The 12,132-nt window shown below is 36.4% G+C and overlaps 1 protein-coding gene and 1 long non-coding RNA gene across 2 annotated transcripts in view; both read left to right on the top strand.

Moving 5' to 3' along the window:
* Positions 1–1,209: 1,209 nt before the first annotated feature.
* On the top strand, positions 1,210–7,810 carry LOC140232751 (uncharacterized). Its single transcript, XR_011901501.1, has 4 exons — positions 1,210–1,318; positions 2,227–2,280; positions 4,027–4,166; positions 5,001–7,810. It is a non-coding gene; the product is annotated as an uncharacterized lncRNA (long non-coding RNA).
* A 4,091-nt stretch (positions 7,811–11,901) lies between these two features.
* LOC140232519 (zinc finger protein 341-like) overlaps positions 11,902–12,132 on the top strand; it is a 274,955-nt gene continuing 274,724 nt past the window's right edge. Inside the window, exon 1 of the mRNA XM_072312614.1 lies at positions 11,902–11,964. The gene's annotated coding sequence lies outside the window, so the exon portion shown is untranslated. The remainder of the gene's footprint in view (positions 11,965–12,132) is intronic.

Below are 12,132 nucleotides of genomic sequence, written 5' to 3' on the forward strand. Positions count from 1 at the left end.
TCAGGCCTAATTTTTAACAAGTTATGCTTCTAGGGCACCGTCGATCTTGGTATCTGCGTAAAGCACGAAGTATTGCCGACCTGATGAACAAAAAGTCACATCAATCCCCTTTTTAGATGGGTCAGCAGCCAGCTATAAACACGGGAATGTTTTGAAAGAGGAAAAATACTATGTCAACTTCGAGATACTATTTAAACGGCAAAAAAATACTCATTTTGAACCGGAAAAAATAGCATGTCGATCACAAGAAGTCAGATATCAAACTTACCCCACAACATCGCTGTTGAAAAGCGTTGTAAAACACACGTTAATTATTCAGCAAGTCAGGCGTAGATTCAATTCTCGATGTAGTATGCATGTAACGGCACGAGCGTGCTTGTGAGTGAGGCCCAAAGAGGTTCCATATATGTAAATATAGAACCTCTTTGGTGAGGCCGAGGCGAGGACCGTCGACTGCTAGCTAGCTCGCCTCGCGTCGCTTCCGCGCCAGCGCAGCGCGCTAAATCTAGGTACATGTACTGCATAGCCAGCCGGCCAGCTGCTGGCTGGCCACTCACCTCAGCTCAGTGCTAAGTGCCATGGCACTGTGACTCCTCTCAGACTGGCGCCACCTTTTGGCCGGGAAAAAAGAGGAACGTATTTTTTTTTTTTTTTATCGGAGTGAAATGGTTTTATCTACAGAACTAGTAAGAGTTCTGTGGGTTTTATCAGAGTGAAATGGTTTTAGCGCAGTGAAATGGTTTCGTCTGAGTGATGTATGGTACGCCAAAGTGAAATGTATTTTTGTGAAGAGTGAAATGAATTTGTATTTAAAAGTGAAATGTATTTTTGTGAAAAGTGAAATGAATCTTTATGTAAAAGTGAAATGTATTTTTGTGAAAAGTGAAATGAATCTTTATGTAAAAGTGAAATGTATTTTTGTGAAAAGTGAAATGAATTTTAATTCAAAAGTGAAATGTATTTTTGTGAAAAGTGAGATGAAGTTTAATTCAAAAGTGAAATGTATTTTTGTGAAAAGTGAAATGAATTTTAATTTAAAAGTGAAATGTATTATTGTGAAAAGTGAAATGTATTTTTATAAAAAGTAAAATCAATGTTTGTGAGTGAAATGTATTTGTTAAAAGTGAAATGAATATTGGCTGGAGTGAAATGAATTTTGTATTGTTTCCTTAATGGCGTTCCATAGTGCACTGACACTGTACGTGTACGTAGCCAGGGATCGGGAACAATAACGGGGATTTTAGGCCGGAAAGCACGGACCATTACACTATACCAGCTCTCTGTAACGTGACGTTTAGCCATGGCATTCGGGTTTTTGGTAATATCTGTCTTCTCTTCTTCTCTTCTTCTTCTAAGTACGTAATACATGTATTTTTGGCATTATCGTGAAATAGGTCCCCACTCCATTCACCGCCATTCATTTCGTCATAGCCGGGAACTTCTTTCATCCTCCATAGAATTTGTGCATAGTGCCAAGTGGAGACGCACACGCACGTATCACACGCAGCTCAAAACAACCTGAGAGGGGACCGATATCACGATTTGATTTGGCCGTAAATTTATTTTTCATTTTCAGGGATGCCTCCTCATTGGACTTGGAAGTTAGAGCATTCATAATTGCAATTCTCACAAGTAGTGATGTCATCTACACTGCAGAGTGCAGTGTAGATAATTTACAGAGCTTGCATAGACTGTAGTCACTGTAATATTAACAAATTGTTAGAGCTGCTGGGGGGGGGGGGGGGGGGGGGGACCCCTAAATCCCTAGATCCGCCACTGATCTTAAAGTTAATATACAAACTTTGTCATTTTGCTAATTTTTTAATTTAGTTTCATCACATCTCGATCTTCAACTTCTTTCAACATGTTCAAGTTGAATAAACAGAGAATTAACCAACATTCGCAACATGGCAAAGTTACAAGATTGTATGTTAGCAAGTAACCTGGAGTGTTAGGCGTAGATCCTCTAACTGTTAGAAATAATCTGTGCTTTAGAGACTGATTGTTATATGCTCTAACTTCATTCAGTCGGTATGGGTGTTTGCATTTTAATGCCGTGACAAAAATGCTGCATGCAGCAGCGTACATTTTGTAAGTCCTCTAACTACATGTTATCTAGCTCTCTTCATTTCTAGTCTACTTGATATTGTTAATAATGCGTAACATATGACAATATCATGTGTCCTTCTTCTCTTGATTTTTTTTTTTTTTTTTTAAATCTTTCAGGTTGGGTTCGCATCAGGAACTGTGTTTGGCGTGTATCTTTCACAGCATTATAACGTAAGAACAATCTGGTGTCCATGCATTCATTTTACTATTAAAGGACAAGTTCACCTTCATTAACATAAGGATTGAGAGAATGCAGCAATATTAGTAGAACACATCAGTGAAAGTCTGAGGAAAATTGGACAATCGATGCAAAAGTTATGAATTTTTAAAACTTTTGTGTTGGAACCGCTGGATGAGGAGACTACTAAGACCCCGTTTACAGTGCGAGACTTGGCCGCGGCTCGGCCGCGGCCGTGCCCAGCCCCGCTTCAGTGTAAACGCACAAAAGGCCAAATGCGAGGCCAAAATTGGCCTCGCATTTGGCCTCGCTCTGGAGGTGGTCTCGGCCGCGGCCGAGCCGCGGCCGAGCCCGGCCTTTTCTTGGTGTAAACGCAAACTGGGCCAAATGCGCGGCCAAATGCGCGGCCAATTTTAGTCTGGCTTCCAAACCCTCTGCATGTATCTTTCGCTATTCAGGATATTAATCCCCTCAAAGTCGAAAACTAGTATAGTTTAAGGTGGTTTTGTCCTGCAAAGGATTCTTTCCTTCGGCAAAGGCCTTTGCCCGAACGGCGACTTTGTCGCCACGGAATTCATTTGGCGAAGGGTCTGAAAACCAGACAATACCAAATCGCATTTGTTTATAAGCAGAGCGCCACTACGACAAAATATTGAAAGGTTTGAATCAAAAGCGCGGCCGAGCCCGGTAGTGTAAACGGACAAAATTGCGGGGCCCGGCCTCGCAATTGAGGCTGGGCTCGGCCGCGGCTCGGCCCAGCCCCGCACTGTAAACGGGGTCTAAGGCTCGTGATGTCATATGAGTACAACAGTATAAAGAAAATGTAAAGAAAATTCAACATATTTTTACTTTTTTTGCATAATAAAAGAGCACTTGACTTGCCTCTTTTTAAAGGCAATGGGAATAATATTACCCATAACATGATGTCAGTAACGAGTCAAGGGAATGTGTACTTTTTTCAAAAGATGAAATTTTATGAAATTCTCTTTATATTTTCCTTATATTGTTGTATGCATGTGACATCATACACTGCAGTAGTCTTCTCATCCAGTGGTGACTGCACAAAAACTTCAAAAATTCATAACTTTTGAACGGATTGTCCGATTTTCCTCAAACTTTCAATGATGTGTTCTACTAATATTGCTACATTCTCTCAAATCCTTATGTTAATGAAGGTGAACTTGTCCTTTGAATACAGACAGGCATTTCTCAAATTATTTTGTGTACTGGTTTATTAGTACATAGATCGAGTTTGTGTTTAGATGGTAAAGTCATTTTTTACTCCTTATGACAAAAAAAAAGGTTTCCAAACAAAAGTGTAGGCACATGATGTTTGAAAATACATGTACTGTGTACGCTGTATATTTAGTGAGCCTTTTTTTTTCGCAATTTGCGAATGGATAAATTTGCAATTGTGGAGTAGCTTGGAAGTGTCTGTGTGCACATCACATTCATTTCAGTATCAGGGTTAACGTGTTTGCGTGTTTTTAAATTTGCGAATAGCATTCGACTTGCGATATATTTGGCGTATGCAGTACCTAGCAAACATAATTTTTTGAGTTTCACCATGTACTGCACCATTTATTGCGAAGTAATCAGCAATACAGTCCTACTTGGCATGAGTCATAATTCTCAAATAGACCATAAAACCAAACCATATCTGTATTTGCTAACCATGTTTAGTTCAGTTCAGTTCAGTTTAGTTCTATCCTGTTAGTTTTTTGTTTTCATTTTCATAGATTCCTGATGTTGGAAACTTGTTTGGCACTTTGAAGGAAACTGCAAAAAAGTATGAAAAAAAGGAGGAGAAAGGTAATGGATCCGGTTCATCGGAGTCATGATGGCTTTGAGAAACGCTGTACATACTTTCACTTTCAAGGTAAGAGATAATGTTCTTCCTTTGAAGAAGTAATGTTTCTAAGTTTTTCCAACCACTGGTGTGGATATTCCAAGCACTGAACTCAGACTACAGAATACTGGAAACTATCATGATTTCAAACTTGTCAATACCACTTGAAAAGCATGTTAAACTGTGCTAAAAATCTGGGAATTGTCTGTACAAATTTTCTAAGTACTTTAATATGTGTAAAGTAAACCCTCTGATGTATCATCAAGGTGTTTTTTGTTTTTGTTTTTTTCACTGTTTTGTGTACATATGTCCATGGCATTATATGATAATAATAATATGGCCTTCTTTACCCAAGGTGGCCTCTTTACACTGTTCTACTAGAGGGCCTTGCCATTATTATTACCCTAGTGCTGCCAGGTACCCATTTATACACCTGGGTCAAGAGGGGCATAGTGGTTAAAACATCTTGTCCAAGGACTAAAGCATTGGGCTGGATTCAGACTCGAGTCCTCCGATTGGGAGTCATAAGTCTTGTCCACTATGCCACAGTGCTTTCTATAAATAGTGACATTAGAAATAGAATTATTGATTCTACACATTTTTGTTATTTCAGTGACAATTAAATGATGATAGTGATTACTATTTCATTCATGTTAGTAATTTTTTGTTGTTGTCATCATTGATATTGTTATCACTATACTGTCATTTTTGCTAACATTGTCCCCTTTGTTGCCACAAAGCTTTGTTACGACATACATGTATATGATTGTGTTGAGGACACAGTGCATTTGAAATAGATGAAACTCCTTCGAAAATTTATTTGACAAGGTTTATTTTCCATTTTCCTGCTCATTGTTTTTCCAGGATAGTGTGGATACTCTATTCTCGTGGCTTGAGAAGGTTATTAGAGGGATCTATAACAAATGGATGGATTTCTCCCCTTCAGGATCAGCCTCAGTTCAAGCACGAAGGGACAACAAATGGCTGTCTTTTATTTAATTTGTCCATGTTGATAGAATCAGCTACACTGAAAGAGACAGAAAGTTTATGTAATTCAATTCAAAATGTACATTCAGAGTGCCAACTCTCTTGTGGATTGGAGATGTTGCTGAATCATATTAGGTGATGTTTTGAAATAGAAAATAAAACCTTTTACAAATGAAAAAAAAAATGGTAAGATGCTGATTATAATGATAACTTTAATGAAAGGGAAGAAAAAAATCATATCTGCTTTGACATTCTGTGTTGACTCAGATGTTGACATATGCGTAGCATGAAAATGTGTAATTTTTGTACTCTCATCTGCATTCCAGAACATCTGGGTTTTGGTTTGATATAAGAAAACCACCAGCCGTGACAACCTGAATATAGGGTGGTTGTTTTACTAGCACATAAGTATTAATTCATGGGCCCAGTGTCCCACCCACAAATGAATAAAAAAGGATCAAGGATATATGTATATACACAATATATATATATATATTTTGTTTTTTGCCAAATGATAATATGTCAGGCTTTTGTTGCATAAAGAGCCTGCAATCAACTATTGCAAGAAATACAAACTGGCTAGTGATGAAGATTGGCTTTTGAATCATGAAATGGATAGTCGAGAGAAGTCACATTAATGTTCTTTGTAATGTTCTTTGAATAAGTATTCTACTTTTTTTTCAGACAAAGCAAATTATCTGTCAGCATGTTACTTGGTTGTTAGCAATTTGTAACTTTCACAGATTTGAACAGGCATTGTGGTATATTATTTGGTACCATGGGGTACCAACTAAATTTCTCCATGTTGTTTGAATTATTTTTGCATTATTTAATTTCTTTTAGTGCTGTACCTTGGGCTACCGAGAGATGGTGCTACATGATGTCATAACCTGGGGTATGACACTACCCTGGGCTATGGCATGCTGAATGAAGTGTTGGACTTAAGATGGATGATTGTGTGTTAGTGTGTTAATTTGCCTAGTTTCTTCTGCTGTTAATAACTGTTTGAATTTTATGCATGACTGTCTTCATACAGCAATGCCCCAAAGAAAGGTGACATTGCCATGTGCAATGGCACCTTACAAGCACCAGTTTGCTTATTTTCTACATAATCAATAAATGACTGTAGCTGAGTTAAAATGCCATATATCACTAATTTAGTTGTCTGTCGGAGGCTAATGAAGTTCCTAATGTACATGTTGAGTGCAAAACATTCTACTGGCCCCAGCTTCTCTTTCTTTCTTTCTTTTTTTCCCTTAACATGTGACAATCCATAACTACGATATTCAACTTGGGTCAATGTATCATGCTGTTTACATGTCAAGAGTACCCCATATATAATATTCAGTTTGCATGGCTGTGAATGCAAAACCCATTTGTAGCTATGTGAAATAATTGTTCAGCCTCGAAAAAATGGATGCCTACCTGTGATCAGTGGACCTTACTCAGCTTAGCATGAAATCATGCAGGTGTGTGTGTACCACGAGTATGATACAGTATTTCTGATGTGGAAAGATAAATGTAAACTGTTTTCATGTGGTAGAGGCAACACAGAGTGTAATGAAGATATTATTATATTCACTGCACATCAGAATTATAAAATGATGAAATGAGCTGCCTGTATACGGACATCTCTGACTTCTGTTGTGTGTACATATTTGAAATTGAGGTAGTTTCAAGGTTTATATCGTGCATTCATATGTCAAATACCCAGGTACGTCAGCATGTTACAGAGATTAGGATATACAGTATATTGTGTGAGAACTCTGGGATGATTGAAAAGGGCTACATATTCTTCTTGTTATTAAAGTTATTTAGAAATAGGAAAAGGGAAGGGGAATGGGGTTATATTTCATATTACTTTTCCTTTTCGTAATGTGAATGTAGGTTTTTGTTACTGCTGCAAGTACAAAACCGGTCTGAAGTGTAAAGAAAGAACTTCATCGGTTTCCAGAGTTGATAGCAAGGAAACAAATCAGATCCAAGGTCATTCACATCATCCGAAATAGTCTTGACTTGATGTTTATTCTTGCTTAAAGGCTACTCACCCAGAAAGACCATACTGAATGAAATGTGGTACAGGAAACTCCCATTATAATGAAGTTCTCGCAACTGGCAGTTTTCTTTCATTGTATTGAAAATGTCATCATAGCTGAACAATAAAGTACATGTATATAAAGATACATGTATGTAGATAATAATTTTAGCGGCTGAATTTTTGATTCATCGTAACGAGAGTTTTGTTATAAAGGGAGCAGACTGTAAATATTTTCACCATATTTCCTATCGGAGTGGATGAATTGAATTAAGCTTGTTAGCAAATTATTAGCAAAGAAAGGAAACAAAACACAAATGACAACTAAGACATCTGTATGTACCACATGTTATATCCATACACTGTATTTCATTTCATATTTATCACATTCAAGCGTATGCCAGTTTTCATCAAAATATATCAGTAGTAGAGAGTATGTCTTGCTACAAGAGATGATTATGTGTGGTTTGTGCAGTAGCATGCCCTGAATGATTGTATAAATGAATACTTGTGCTATTTTTCATACTGGAGGCAGTTTGTATGCACCATCAACATTTTTACAGTGATATATGAATGGTGTTTTGCAAAAAGTATCTTCATATGGATAATGAAATAAAAGATTACTCATAGTGCAATGTCACAATGTAATCAACACCCGCGAAACATTATCCGTGACTTCTTTTGCCCAAGTCAAGCATTTGCTATTCTGATAGTATGTGGCATATGGGTGCTGTATTGCCTTTTTAGTGTGTGTGTTTATGTCTTTATACAGCTGTATTACTGTATACGCCAAATATTTCGCGAGGTTTTTATTTTCGTGAATTTCGCGAGTCGGGTGCTATTCGCGAAATTAAAGACACGCAAAAATATTGACTCTGATTCCGATGTGAATGTGACGTACGTGTGTACTCTTCTCCGTTCAGTACAGGACTCCACGATCGCGAATTTAACCACTCGCAAAATCGTCGGGAATTCCCAATTCGCGAAAATTTAGACTCACGAAATATATGGCGTATACAGTATGCTGTTGATACCCTTTTCAGACTTTAGCTCTGATTGTTAGACCATTGAAATGGCTTTGACTGCTTGAAGGTTTGAATGTAGATGTACACATCAGTGGAGTTTGAGAAAATCAAACAGTCTTTTCAAAAATTATGCAATGTTAAATTTTGGTTGCATCCACTTGCCATTTTTGCAGGATAAAAAGACTACAAGGATTGTGATGTCACAGTAGATCAATGATTTAAAGAAGATATAACGGAATCCAACATGATTTCTTTTTCTCGCATGATAAAAGAGCACTTGACATACCTCTTTCATAAGACGGGGGAATGGTATTACGGTTAATGTGTCAGCAACAAGTAAAAGGAATGTGTACTTGTTATTAAAAATTCAATTTTGTTGAATTCTCTTTATACATATATATATTTCATTTTTTAATTTTAAAGTGTATGGTCCTACCATGACAATGCAAACAGTTGTGGCCTTCTTATTCAGCAAGGATGACAATGAAACTTGTAATACATGTACAGTATTCTAACTTTGTACATGTCTTGCCAATACTTTCAACAAGCATGAAATCGCCTCATAATGAAGACACCACACACCATCTAACATTGGACACATAATATCTTGGGGTTTCCCCAGATGCTAAATAGGAGCTACAGTGGATTCCTGTTGTAACGAAGTCCTCAGGACAGGCAGTTTTCTTTTGTTATATTGACATTTTGCCATATCCGAACAAATAAACAATAAGAAAACATAGAGCAGGTAATTTTTGGGCCTGAATTGCTATTTCGTTGTAACCTGAATTTCATTATAACCGTGTTCGCTATGACAGGAGTGCACTGTATACGTCACAAACCTCATAAAGACTGCTTTTACAATGATCTACAATTGTAAGGGTGTATGGGTAGGTGCTTGGTGTAAATATACAGCAGCCAATGCAGATGAAAGTGTGTGAGGTCTGCAGTGTCCTTTAAAGTATTTGACTGTTACAGTTTGAAAGTATAAAAAAAGAGATCAGGACATTGAATGAATGTGTCCATGTTTTTGTGGTATGATAAAGCTGTCTGTGTGTCCATTTGTGTGTGTATGTGTTTATGCTGAATGTGTATAGATGTGTATTGGCATCCCACCAATTTTTAAGCTTTTAAAGAAAAAATCCACTCCAAAATGTTATCAGTTTCATAAGAAAGAGAGAAAAGAAATCCCTGCAGAACAGTGCAAAAACTATCAAAATCATATAAGAAATAAGAAAACTGTGACATTCTGAATCATGACCAATCATTACGAATATAATCAAATCAGCCATCTGATGATGTCATGCTTTTTTGCCCCCCCCCCCCCCTTCAGATCTCGGTCATGGATCGCGTGATCCTCGTGAAAATTTCCACTAAGGTAGAGGCCAATGTAATCTACAAGACTGTATAGTTAGATTTTTCAAATTTTAATTAAAGTATTCATATTAATTAATTTATGCTAATTTATGCAATTTTTCCCTATAAATCAAAAAATAAAGCTCCAAGACTTCTAATTTTTGGTGAACATATTCTTTCAATATCCTCAACAATAATATTGAAGCAAAAATTCGGCTACATAATTATTTCTTATGTATTTTATTGTTTTTTGAATTTCTTATGTATTTCTCTGTTTTTTACTTTTTGATTTTGTTGGGGTTTTTTTTTGTCAAAATTTGTCGCACAAACTTTTTAAAGCATAATCAGGCTAGAATAAATCATTATCAGCCATTGAAAGTAAAAATGAAGAGTTTGTTTGCCATTGAAAGTAAAAATGAAGAGTTTGTTTGCAAAAACCGATAAGTCCATATTTGCCAAATGGAGATATTTGCGATTAAAGGTCAAGAAAAATAAAGAGAATAATAAGAAAATTTTTGCTTCTTTTGACCATAACTTCAAAAATATACCTTTATATGTAGTGACCAATATATCATTTAAAAGGTATTATTTTGTACTTTATGACAAAAATCACACTTCAAAATCTTCAAAAATGGACTTATCGGTTTTGCAAACAAAATCTTCATATAATTACAATATATATATATATATATATATATATATATATATATATATATATATATATATTATTCTTCCTTCAATCAAATAAAACAAGAAATGATGGAATAACATCAGAAAGAAGTCCATCAGACTGACCTACTATGTACATTAAAAAAAAAAAACCAAAAAAAAAAAACAACAACATGATTTGAAGTCATGGTTGGTAATTCATATTTTTGCAGAGGGAGACATCTACCCCCTGGAATAGATCAACCAACAAACAATTGGGGTCATTTAATTGGACTGGATTGAGAAATGTGTCTGGGTTTCATGACCTCAAAAGAGCATTGGACAAGGAGGCAAAATAATCTCAACATTCTCCTGGAACCCCCAATGTCGTATTCAATTTCCATATCTACCTTTTGTTTTAGTATCATTTCAACACAGAAAGATTGTGAAAATACTTACATGTTGAATATCTGCTACCTTTCTTTCTGCACCAAGATATACACTCAAAGGTTGCAGTGACATGGATAGAATCATGTGACATACTGGTAAAGGGGGGAAAAAACCCATTAACGTTTGACGTGAAGTTATGCAAAGCAAAAATATGAATTACAAACCATGACTTCAAATCATGTTGTTGTTTTTGGGTGTTTTTTTTTTAAATGTACATAGTAGTTCAGTCTGATGGACTTCTTTCTGATGTTATTCCATCATTTCTTGTTTTATTTGATTGAAGGAAGAATAATATATATATATATATTGTAATTATATGAAGATTTTGTTTGCAAAACCGATAAGTCCATTTTTTAAGATTTGAAGTACGGTATCTGTCATAAAGTACAAAATAATACGTTTTAAATGATATATTGGTCCTTACATAATCATAAAGGTACATTTTTGAAGTTATGGTCAAAAAAAGCAAAAAATTTTTTATTATTCTCTTTATTTTTCTTGACCTTTGATCGCAAATATCTCCATTTGGCAAATATGGACTTATCGGTTTTTGCGAACAAACTCTTCATATATTATCTCAAGGAATAGTATTAGTGCTTGCAGTATATCAAAAGATTTTATATTGATGCTTCAAAGCTATGTTAGATTGAACTACATGTATATCACTACACTTTTACTTGAGTCTTCAAGAACAAACAAAAAAGTAAGGTGGAAAACACGCCAAGCTCTCAATAAAACTAAAATGTATAGAAACACAAACCACATATCGAGTACACAAAATCCAAATTGTCAACACTTTTATTACTTGTAGAATGAAGTTGGAACTTTTTTCTCAAGTCATAGTTCCCCAATATTGTGAGTATTGTTATTGTAGCACAGCGCCATCTCTGATACAACGTCCATCTTCGCACATTTCACCACGGGCCTCTAACTACTGACCTCTATGGAAGTATTTGGATATCGTATATTGGTCAACCTTTTTGAAGTTATTTAGCCGCCATCTTACCACATTCTTCGCCGCGCCCGTACGACGTGTACAGCGAGCGTGAACAGGCCAATGAGTTGTCCAGAATCCAGATGCTTCCTATAGAGATCAGTGGCATCCTCGAGCTCGCTATGGGTGCGTTTGAACGGCAGTGTAAACGCAGCTTAGCATTGCAGGTGTGTGTGTGTGTGTGTGTGTGTGTATTCGGATTCTCCTAGGATGAGGATTCTGTCTCCCTATATCGGTCGCCTTGTTGCACGCGTAGCCTTGTCCTCAGCGGGAAGATTCTGCAACGACAAGGGTAATCTCTCTCGGAATTACAAACAAGTTACTCATATTCTGTCGGTAAGCGACTGTGAGAGGAATCCTCATTTGAGTTATAAGCTTACTCACCATGCATAAACAGTCAGCAAGAGGACACAAAGCGACCTGTTTCGTTTGTGAACATAATAAGAACCCCTTCTAAACAGAGAATCTAACGTAGAGTCAGTACACCAGTAACGTTAGATAAAT

The sequence above is a fragment of the Diadema setosum genome, chromosome 9, assembly GCF_964275005.1.
Source record: "Diadema setosum chromosome 9, eeDiaSeto1, whole genome shotgun sequence".
Lineage (NCBI taxonomy): Eukaryota > Metazoa > Echinodermata > Echinoidea > Diadematoida > Diadematidae > Diadema > Diadema setosum.